Source organism: Schistocerca serialis, chromosome 3 (genome assembly GCF_023864345.2).
Source record: "Schistocerca serialis cubense isolate TAMUIC-IGC-003099 chromosome 3, iqSchSeri2.2, whole genome shotgun sequence".
In the NCBI taxonomy this organism is placed as follows: Eukaryota; Metazoa; Arthropoda; class Insecta; order Orthoptera; family Acrididae; genus Schistocerca; species Schistocerca serialis.
The window spans coordinates 433173423-433186146 of record NC_064640.1 but is presented as its reverse complement, the minus strand read 5'-3'; positions in this window follow the sequence as shown (position 1 = coordinate 433186146).

Genomic DNA, 12724 nt, shown 5'->3' with positions numbered 1-12724 from the left:
CATACGTAACGCTTACAGACGATTGTTGTCATAAAAATCACAATATACAATAACATGCACAGTAGCACATCTGTTTACGTTAGTTTCTCATGTTCCATTAATTGACGAACCATCTTTTTATCTCTACATGAGAAAGCTCAAGTTTTATAGTGACCATTGTTTCATTCAGTAGTTTGACGAACTCCCTATTTTTTATCATCTAGTTAGTTACAGCACCCATATTTCATGTCTACTAGGACTACCCAGTTTAATTAATTCAGTTCATGAAGTTATCCATTGTGCAACACCTGGAATGAAATTACGATACGATATTTACGATATTGCGGTGCCTATGTCGTTTAGAAGTACAAATCGTACTTCTGAACAACTCAGGCAATACGATATCATATCTATCCGCCGACACCGGACAAGCGACTTTCAATAAAAATGTCTCCCCTGTACCGAAATATACGTAATGGATGTACGAGTGCAGGTGAATGACACATGGTGACGCCATATGGAAGTTTGGGTCAGGCCGCGAAGCATGCTCGGATATCCTAATTGTAAGGCGACCGCTCACGATAAGCGGGAAATGCGGGTTCGAGTCCAGGTGTTGTACAGATTTTCGTTGTCGTAATTTCGTTATACAGCTGATGGTTGTCCATATTCACAACTCCGAATATATTTCATGCATGGTATTAAATTCTCTTGATCCTATGGGAAGCTATCTGTTTGTCGATAGGTTAACCTGGTACAGAACTTTCTGACATCCACATGGGTATGTCGATGGATCAGTCATAACCTCACACACTGAAGCTTCGGAATCATACTTGAATCAATTAAACAAACTTACAAGGGAAGTGTCAAATCAAATATGTCGAAACTTGTCTTGACATTTTTTATACGAGAAGAATACACCGAAAGAAACACAGTGTGAAATTTTTAGTTGCACTGATTCACCGGCAGTACTTTTTTTCAAAAAACGTTGAAAATTGAGAAATTCGCAGCTCGTCAGGTGGCTAGAAGAATGTACACCACTACCACAGCTGCGGGAGACAGCACAATATGGCGGGTATAGCTTTGGTTGAAGGAAAATCGCTAAACAGATAACACAGGCACAACGCAATAGTAATTTGTAAAGTGAATTTCAGCTTCTGTTGATAGTTTTCTTACTATTAGTTACTATTCGCTTGAACTTGCAACTCATTACATATCCATCATAAGCAGCAGTTGCCTTTGCAGTGTCGCTAAGTGTTAACAATGGAGATAGAACTGAATTAATTTTGTGTTTTCTTCGTACATGCTAGCTAACAGCATTTGTATTTGTGCAAGTTCCAGAGTTTCCCAGTAATCTGGAATCCAGTTAATGTTTTCAACCTTTCAAAGCTGAAACATGAAGAAACTGGTATGCAGTCGAAATCATCTACTTCTCCTGAAGACCTACATATGCGTTATTTATTAGTTAAATTCTTGGACATCCATTTGAACGATGTTGACGTTTCATTAAAAACTGTGGAAACATCAGAAGAAGCAGGAAATAACTGACTTTTCCGTGGATTGTGGTTCGAACAATGATTTTTTTATTGATTAAAGTCCAGATCAAAACCACAGCTTCTTCTTAGCCCGTAGAAAACATGTACGATAATAGCTTTCAATGTCAATGTAAAGGTGGTAAATTTTTTTGTTAAACGAAGGAAGGAGAAAACGTTTAAAGTGTGTACAAAGCCACTTCCGTTTTGTAAAACCTGAATGTGGATTGTATAAATGGAACAAAGATCTCCTCAAAGTACAAAACACATGTCAAAATGAAACTCGCAAAATTGTAAAATAAAAACTATGCAAAATATTTAGGACTGGTCGTCAGAGTCACAGTTACCGAAGGAGATCTATGTGACTGGGCCGTCTGAGTTTCAAGTGAGATTGCCGGCCGATGTGGCCGAGCGGTTCTAGGCGCTTCAGTCCGTAACCGCGCGACCGCTACGGTCGCAGGTTCGAATCCTGCCTCGGGCATGGATGTGTGTGATGTCCTTAGGTTAGTTAGGTTTAAGCAGTTCCAAGTTCTAGGGGACTGATGACCTCAGATGTTAAGTCCCATAGTGCTCAGAGCCATTAGAACCATTTTTTTATCTAGTGAGATTAACATTACTGATTTCCATATTTCTTCGACCTAGTTAACAGATTCAGGAAATTATACGTCATAGGAAGTCAGAAGATTACGAAGTTCACTTCAAGTAAACGGGTAGAGGAGATGTGATTAACAGAGAATACTACAGAGCAATTCGTAGCTGATGTGGAGACGAAGCTTCTTGATATCGCTTAAAATAAAATGTATAAAGCCAATGAGTCAAGTATCGTGTAACAACTTCGTGCAAACCGCACTTTATCATTTGAAGCCAAAGAAAAACAAAGTCGCTTGTGCTGTCGATGAACGCTACCACACACTTGTATACAATAATGTCAGTGATAAGTATCAGTGGATTACAGTTTCCACAGCTTTGTACCAGGAACCTCAAGGCCAATTAGGGCCAAAAATAAAAAAAGAGGACGGTTTAGATGCAAAGATCTTGAAATCGACATAGCAAAATCTGGGAAAATGGAAGAGAATAATTTTCACTATTACGTCTGAAACGTCTCACCATTTACAGCGAAAAATTCATTGCTTTTGGTCGACTCTTGGTCTAGACTTTAACAACACATCTGTCTTTAGGAGGACAACTGAAATATTCAACCTCCTGATAAAGAAATTTTTCGACATTGTAAAGCATTTTTCAGAAAATGGTGAACAATATAATTTCTGATAGTTCTTTGTCAATTCATCGGAATACTATCGTTAAACTTCAGTCATTTGTGTAATGTCAGTTTGCATCACTAGGTTTTATGAATTTGATCAAGTATGCGTGGCACGCTGCACAATATGCAGAACAATACCCACAACCTTTTGTTAATACATCCCAGTTCTTTCTAAATAAAACTATTAATTACTGCAATGTGCCCAAAGGCATTAACTGTTTATTTATCAGGTGTGCCTGGTGTAAAGAAAATGCTTGCTTTGGTCATCCAATAGATACTTCGCATTTTGGTGACGAGTACTTTAAATAATCGAGAAACTGTTTCGTTATTATTAAATATACACTATTGTTTGTAAAAAGTGAAACGCTCAAAAGCATTGGTCTGAAACACGTCATGGCAACAGGCCGTGCAGAACAGCGGAACCGTAATACATGATTTAAATAGCATAGAGGTGGCGTGCACGTAGGCCCAACAGCGCCCTGTTTTATGTGATCGGACAGGTCAGAGTTACGCAACGCTCAGTCAGTGCGGAGCCGTCATACGAAGAGGAAATGTGTAACTAAGTGCCACTATGGCTCGTCGACATCGCAGGGTGGAATATCGGCATGTGATTGTGTTCCAACAGGGCAGGATGATTGGTCTCCGGCAGGCGGGTTTGTAGTTCCGCCAGGTTAGCCGAGAGCGGTAATGCGCTGCTTCCTGGACTCGGGTAGGCGCGCCGGCCGCGGATCGAATCCGCACGTCGGATTAACGACAGAGGCCGGAGTGCCGGCCAACCTGGATGTGGCTTTTAGGCGGTTTTCCGCATCCCACTAGGTTAATACCGGGCTGGTCCCCACGTCCCGCCTCAGTTACACAGTTCGCAGACATCTGAACACATTCACACTATTCCATGGATTACACTAGACGCAGACAGTTGGGGTACACTCATTCCGTCCCGGGTGGTACGGGGTGGCGGCAGGAAGGGCATCCGGCCACCCCTTAATCTAACATTGCCAAATCCGATTAACCATGCCGACCCTGCGTCACTGCGGGAAAACGGCACAAACGAAAGAAAGGCGGGTCTGTAGTTCCATGACATTGCAGCTATTACAGGTCACGCTGCTTCGAGAGTGAGGCGTATGTGGAAGCAGTGGAGAGTAGAGAGCCGCACTCAGCTCCCACAGAGTACTAGACGACACAATGTGATCACAGTGTGAGATGATCGACATCTTGTCCTCTTGGACGTAAAGGACAGAACACCTTCTTCCACAGTGTTCGTGCGACGTTGGAGCACTGCAACTGGTGTAAACATATCTGCGTCGACGAAATGGTTCAAATGTCTCTGAGCACTATGGGACTTAAAATCTGAGGTCATCATTCCCCTTGACTTAGAACTACTTAAACCTAACTAACCTAAGGACAGCACACACATCCATGCCCGAGGCGGGATTCGAACCTGCGACTGTAGCAACAGCATGGTTCCAGACTGAAGCACCTAGAGCCGCTCGGCCACAACGACCGGCTCTGCGTCGACGGTTCGATACCGTTTTCTGTGGGTTGGACTGGTGGCACGCATGACGTTGCGTCGGCTTCTATTAACCAGAACCCGCTAACACCGCAGACTGCAATGGACACATGAACGGCGACACTGGCATGCTGAGTGGGAAAATGTAGAGTTTTCGGACGAGTTCCTCTTCGACTTGTCCCACAGTGATGGCCGCATACGTTATTGATGACTGCAATCGTGCAGACTATTTTTGAGTAGCGTATCGGACAAAAGCGAAGTATAATGGTTGGGGGCGCTATTGTCTCTAACACGTGATCTCGCCTCTTACGTCTTGAGACCATCTGAACAGCTGCTGCTACATCAGGGAGGTTTTACAGCCTGAGACACTGCCACCCCTGCAGGCCACTGCACATTCCATATTTCAGCAGCACAACGGCCAGCCGCATGTTTGGAGAAATGTTCAAGCCTTCTTTGAAGAGTGACGGCTACCACTGCTTCCCTGGCCTGCCCTTTCGCCTGATAAGTCGCCCATCGAACATGTCTGGGATATGGCCAGTCGGCAACTTGATCGTTCAGGTCCTCCTACAGCCACAATAGATGCTTTGTGCACGCGCTTGCAAACTACACGGTAGAGTATTCCCCAGAAGCATTTTCAGGTGCTCTTTGGTCCCATGCCACGACATCTAGCAGCTCTGACTGCAGCATGTGCTGAGGCTACTTCGCACTGAAATTCTAGTCACAGTCCACGTACCGGTCTGCGATTAGGGAGGTCACCGAGCAGGATAGCGCAGTGGTAAGTTCATTGGACTCGCATTCGGGAGGACAATGGTTCAAACCCGCGTCCAGCCATACTGCTGTAGATTTTCCTTGATTTCACTAAATAGCATAAGGCAAATGCTGGAATGGTTACTTCGAAAGGGCACGGCCGCTTTCGTTTCCCATCCTGCCCTAACCCGAGCTCGTGCTCCGTCGCTAATGACCTCGTCGTCGACAGGACGTTAAACGCTAAAGCTCGGGTTAGGGCAGGATGGGAAAGGAAAGCGGCCGTGCCCTTTCGAAGAAACCATTCCAGCATTTACCTTATGCGATTTAGGGAAATAAAGGAAAATCTACACCAGTATGGCCGGACGCGGGTTTGAACCATCGTCCTCCCGAATGCGAGTCCGATGTGCTTACCACTGCGCTATCCTGCTCGGTGACTTCCCTAATCAGTGGAATAAATTTCATTGTGATCATATCTCTCGGTATTGGTGTTTCACTTTTTCCAAATAGAAGTGTACATTCTTCAAAAAATATCGTATGAACTGGGCCTCAGAAATTTTTACAATATATTTCATTTCAACATATTAAAGTCCCCATTGATGTAAGTCGTCTGTAATGTAACAGCATACTCTACTTTGATTATCTTTCTCCTACTACTCGCTTGTGTAACAATTACATATGCAACAGTTTAGCTGACGACGTGAACTTCAAGCAACTCAAAAAATTAATAATTTCAAATATTTTTCTTATGGTTTAAGTGCTTAAAATTAGCATGTGAGCACTTTGGACTTTGCACTACGCGGCGCTACGTTCTCTTGTCACGGCTGCCTCCGCTTATTCTCCGATTCGTGCACTGGGCACGAAGGGCTGTACAAACCGCTGTTATAAGTGGTTCTTCGAGTGGCAAAAATGAATTAACTAACGCGTTTTTAAAAAATACTTGCAATGCCCCTTAACAGCTAAAGTGTTGACAGAGCATTTCTTCCGATGTATTCTTCTTGAATGAAAAATTTTAGGGTAGGTTTCGACGTCTCGGGTAGGACCGCAGATGGTATACCAAGCATTAACAGATCATTTAGTGTTTCTTTCCTGCCAAGACCATCAAAGATCTGCTTGAATTCTACATACCGGTCATGGCTCTGAGCATATGGGACTTAACATCTGAGGTCATCAGTCCCCTAAAACTTAGAACTACTTAAACCTAACTAACCTAAGGACATCTCACACATCCATTCCCGAGGCAGGATTCGAACCTGCGACCGTAGCGGTCACGCGGTTCTAGACTGAAGTGCCTAGAACCACTTGTCACTCCGGACGGCATACAGGTCATGCATGCCAATATTACACTCATATAATTTTTCATGTGTTTGCCTCACCACAAATATGAAATCAGTTGTTGATCCGCTAGGCTGAACTCCAGACAGATTTTCTCCCAGAATCTGTTCTGCCAAATGTAGCTAATCTGCTGAAGATAAAACTAGAGAGAATTTTATAGGTTACTTGCAGCAGCGCAGTTCCTCAGCAATTTGAACAGTAAGTCTTGTCTCCTTTCGTACGTACTGGTTGAATTTCACCTGAGATCCATTCTTCTGAGTTTCTTTCCTGATTACAAATCTACTTGATAACTTTGTGGATTCGTCTATGGGGATCAATTCCCCCATTTTCCAACAGTTCTGCAATCATTCCATCAGTTCCCTGTTCTTTTTAGTTTCTTAGAGACTGCCCCACGTTCTGTACTTCCTCTAAAATGGCTCTTATATCATTGGATCTGCAGTATAATATAGTAGCTGCTCACTCCTGGTAAGATTACCCTCCTCAATTCGTTTGATGTACTCTCTCCATCTATTTTTATATGTGTTTGTCTGTTATCAGATTCTCCTGTTTGCCCTTACAAGCTTTTGGTTTTGCTCTCATTCCTTTGGTAGTGATCTTCCATCTCCTCTGTCTATTCTCTTTACAGATTCCCTTTTTTTCTCCTACATACCGTTTCTGCCTCTATTCTCTTATCGTTACATAGGGTGAATCACCTAAAACTTGCATCGAAAATATTGAGAAAATGGAAAGTGCTATTGATGTGTGGTTTTCACAGCATGGATTGACAGTTAGGGGCTCGTATTGTTAGTCAATCAACAGACAGAATAATGCTTAGGGAATGTATTTTTGGTGCAAACATACACTTTTTTATATGGAACTATACTTATTGACATTAATAATCTAAAATTGCTGTAAATTAGAATGCCAGTGGTGTTTGTTGCAGGATTCTAGTGTCAGTCGTTTAGAGATACCGTATATTGTAAAGTTTTCATACCGACACTTTTTTGTGCCATTTAACCTGTGTAGTTGCTAGGTGCGACGGTGTTATGTTTGCTTACAGTATGCTTGTGTGTTCCTTGAGTGCGCTGCGACTTGCTAGCCAGTTGGTGTGTGAGAGTTCAAGCAATAGGTCGTGAGTGGACGACGGGGTTTACCAATGCAGAAAAAGCCGACATACTCGGGGTCTATGGAGAGTATAGGAAGAATTCACTTCGTCCTTGTACGGTCTATGCAGCAAGATATCCCAATAGACGTCAATCATATCACCAATTATTTATCAGCCTCCTCAACCAATTATCTGCAAGTGGTACTGCAACACCTAGACAACGTAATAGAAGGAAAAAAGTGACGACAGAGGAGGGAGAAACTAATGTTCTTGCTGTTGTTGCAGTTGATCCGCACGTGACCTTCCGCACAATCGCACGAGGAAGAGGCATGAGTCAGGGAAGAGTCCTACGCATTTATAATCGACATAGGTTTCGTTCCTATCACATTTCTCTCCATCAAAAGCTGTATGGAAACGATTATGAGAATCGTGTTAACTTCTATACATGGGCATTAAGACAGGATACTCCCGATGTATCGTCTATCGTGTTTAATGATGAAGCCACGTTTATCAGTCTTGGCCAGATAAATCCCGAAACATGCACTATTGTTCTGTTAATACTTCCCGATAGCTTTGTCAGGCGGAACTTCAGCGTCCATGGAGTGTAAACGGGTGGTGCGGGATAATGAACCATCCGCTCAGAGACCTGCTTTTTTTGACGGAACACTTAATGTTCTCAAGTATCGGAGCCTCCTAACACATCATCTGCCACGGATGCTAGAAAATATTCCTCTGAAGACTAGACGGAACCTGTGGTACCAACACGATGGCTGTCCAGCCCAGTGTGCACGAAGTACTATAGCATGTCTTCACGAATTGTTTCAAAATCGTTGGATTGGCCGCAGAGGACCTGTACCTCGACCATCACGTTCCCCGGATTTGACGCTTGTAGACTTTTTTTCCTGTGGGAAAAGCTGAAAGATGTTTTCTTCTAGGACATACCAATTACATCCGATGGTATGCAACGACGTATTACTCCAGCCTGTTCGGACATCGCTGAAATGCTAGCACGTGCGCAGCAGTCGTTCCATACCAGACTGGAAGCGTGTATTGCTGCTGCCGGTGGTCATTTTAAACACAACTTGTGATGGTCAGTTGTCTCGTTACTGGTCAGAATCCTCATAAGTAATGTATGTACTTGTGTTATTCATTAGTGCGTGTTACCACAGATATTTTACAAGTGTCGGCGTGCGAACTTCTCAAAATACGATATCTGCTGTTTCTTATTTATAGAAATGATATGCCTTCTAGTATTACAGGTGATTCAAAAATATTTCTGTTTGCTGATGACACCAGCTTGGTAGTGAAGGATCTTGTGTGTAATATTGAAACAGTATCAAATAATATAGTTCATGAAATAAGTTCGTAGCTTGTGAAAAATAATTTGATGCTAAATCACAGTAAGACTCAGTTTTTACAGTTTCTAACTCACAATTCAACAAGAACCGATATTTTGATCAGACAGAATGGGCATATTATAAGCGAGACAGAACAGTTCAAGTTCCTAGGCGTTCGGATAGATAGTAAGCTGTTGTGGAAAGCCCATGTTCAGGATCTTGTTCAGAAACTAAATGCTGCTTTATTTACCATTAGAACAGTATCTGAAGTAAGTGACAGTTCAACACGAATAGTAGTCTACTTCGCATATTTTCATACGCTTATGTCATATGGTATTATTTTTTGGGGTAATTCTTCTGATTCAAAAAGGGTATTTTTGGCTCAAAAACGGGCTGTTCGGGCTATATGTGGTGTAAGTTCGAGAACCTCTTGTCGACCCCTATTCAATAGTCTGGGAATTCTGACATGCCCTCACAGAATATATTTTCTTTAATGTCGTTTGTTGTTAGCAATATTAGCTTATTCGGTCTAAGGCGCTGCAGTCATGGACTATGCGGCTGGTCCCGGCGGAGGTTCGAGTCCTCCCTCGGGCATGGGTGTGTGTGTTTGTCCTTAGGATAATTTAGGTTAAGTAGTGTGTAAGCTTAGGGACTGATGACCTTAGCAGTTAAGTCCCATAAGATTTCACACACTTTTTTTATTAGCTTATTCCCAAGAGTTAGCAGCTTTCACTCAGTTAATACTAGGCAGAAATCAAATCTGCATGTGGAATGCACTTCCTTGACTCTTGTGCGGAAAGGAGTGCAGTATTCTGCTGCATCCATTTTCAATAAGCTACCACAAGAACTCAAAAATCTCAGCAGCAGCCCAAACACTTTTAAGCCTAAACTGAAGAGTTTCCTCATAGCTCACTACTCCTATTCTGTCGAGGAGCTCCTGGAAGAGCTGAAAAGTTAAGCAAATTCCAGTGTTACATTGTTGATTTACTTTATTTAAACTTACGACTTTTCACCTGAATATGTTTCTTATATTTCATTTTATCTGTTTCTACTATCGTGTTATAATTTCATGTATTGACTCGTTCCATTACCATGACTTCTCCTTAATTTGGTCCCACGGAACAATAAATAAACAAATAAAATAAAATAAATAAACTCAGACTAGAATCCTGCAACAAACACTACTGACATTCTAATTTACCGTAATTTTAATGTCAATAGGCATTGTTCCATTAAAAAAAGTGTATGTCTGCTCAAAAAATACACTTTCTAAGTATTATTCTAAATACGAGCCCCTGACTACCAGTCCATCCTGTGAAAACCGCAGATCAATAGTACTTTCCATTTCTCCGATATTTGCGGTGCAAGTTTTGAGTAATTCACCCCGTATAACGCCTTACGTGATCTCATATTTTGTGTTAAGCATTTCAGTCACGCTTCCTTTTCTGTTCCACTGCCTGTCTACATTCGCCATCATGCCACTCTTCCTATCTAATTAGCCTTGGCCGGCCGCGGTGGTCTAACGGTTCAGGCGCTCAGTCGGGAACCGCGCGACTACTACGGTCGCAGGTTCGAATCCTGCCTCGGGCATGGATGTGTGTGATGTCCTTAGGTTAGTTAGGTTTAAGTAGTTCTAAGTTCTAGGGGACTGATGACCACAGATGTTAAGTCCCATAGTGCTCAGAACCATTTGAACCATTTTTTTAATTAGCCTTGTATCTCTCCCCCCCCCCCCCCCCCCCTAGTATTTCATGCACTGTTTTCAAAACAAAATTTTAATAGCGTTCCCTTCATTGTTATATACGGTTTTCACTCTCTTTTGTTTGTAACTCCTGTCTCGGACTGTTTCCTTTCGAGAAAACTACCAGCGAACCGCCAAACTGCTGACGCATACCCAGCACTCGACAGAGCCAGTCGGCGTAAACTGTCAGGTGACCAATCCGAAATTTGGGGAGCTCTGTTGCCTCTACTGATTCATAACAGAGGATCTGCTCTACCAAGAAATAAATGGTTCAAATGGCTCTGAGCACTATGGGACTCAACTGCTGTGGTCATAAGGCCCCTAGAACTTAGAACTACTTAAACCTAACTAACCTAAGGACATCACACACATCCATGCCCGAGGCAGGATTCGAACCTGCGACCGTAGCGGTCGTGCGGTTCCAGACTGTAGCGCCTTTAACCGCTCGGCCACTCCGGCCGGCAAGAAATAAATGCTGTTAACACGGATCCAGCGAATGCGAGGGCGCAACACATGTTAATTAACTGGCTTATTTGTGGCAAGTAAGATTCGATGTATAAATTTTCTCCAGGGAACGACAAGTGTTGCGATAGTTCGAAAATCGAGAACCACGACTACAGACGCACGCTGCAATGATCAATTCAAAGCTGTGGGAAAAGTAAAATGCCGGCCGGTGTGGACGAGCGGTTCTAGGCGCTTCAGTCTGGAACCGCGCGACCGCGCATGCTACGGCGAAGATTTCAGGGCAGCAGACATGTTTTCACAAACAAACAAAAAATTTATTACGTAACTCTATTTTTTCGAGGTGATAAGGAACACTTCATGATTACTCATCTAGTAGTACGACAACCCGTTCCTTTTCCTAGACCATTTCAACTCACTCATGTGCTGACATCATCCACTTTAATGTCGACGTTCCGTGTTGTCACTTGCTGTCATGTGCCCACGCTTCATTAGCTGCGCTTAGTGTAAGACCAACCTTTACGTTTACACAACAGAGCGAGCTTCCACATCTGGTTTAATGTTCTACACTTTTTCCTTTTTTTAAATTAGGATTCATTTAGGCTATTGTTTTCTGGGTAGAGCAATTTTACAATACGTTAATGTAAATTTGGTAAAGTTGTGGTTGTAGTGTGGAACCTCCCAATGTCATAGTTGCCCAGACGAATGCAAACTCTTTTGTTATTATGGGACGGCGTAAACCAGCACTGTTTTCCTTACTGCACAGATAATAGTGAAACGAACTAAGTGCCTTGACCCCTTTTCCTTAACTGTGTAACTTATTCCATAACTAGCGACCCGCCCCGATTTCTCATTGGTACATTTACCATCAATGGCCGGACGACTTGTCTTGGGTAACGATGCGTTTGTGTTCCGGCCAGTGCGTAGAATTATAATATAATGCAGTGGACAGCTTTAGGTAACTGAATATTAACTCCAAATTCCACTACTACACAAACGATTTAAGCAGCGCACGCCAGGACAGTTCTCGGGAGGCACAACTTAATCGACAAACATCACAATAGTTCAGCGAATTTGCACAAAATATTTGTAGGTTATGTATAGAAATATTCCTCGTGAATGAGTCTAAGAGTACAAACTGTATCAAAATCCCTAATCCTGAGACTAGCCCGTACATACAGACAGGAAAATGCGGTTACGGATTTCAATTCATAATACACTATTGGCCATTAAAATTGCTACACCAAGAAGAAATGCAGATAATAAACCAGATGATAAACGGGTATTCATTGGACAAATATATTATACTAGAACTGACATGTGATTACATTTTCACGCAATTTGGGTGCATAGATCCTGAGAAATCAGTACCCGGAACAATCACCTCTGGCCGTAATAACGGCCTTGATACGCCTGGGCATTGACTCAAACAGAGCTTGAATGGCGTGTACAGGTACAGCTGCCCATGCAGCTTCAACACGATGCCAGAGTTAATCAAGAATAGTGACTGGCGTATTGTGACGAGCCAGTTGCTCGGCCACCATTGACCAGACGTTTTCTCTTGGTGAGAGATCTGGAGAATGTGCTGGCCAGGGCAGCAGTCGAACATTTTCTGTATCCAGAAAGGCCCGTACAGGACCTGCAACATGCGGTCGTGCACTATCCTGCTGAAATGTAGGGTTTAACAGGGATCGAATGGAGGGTAGAGCCAGGGGTCGTAACACATCTGAAATGTAACGTCCACT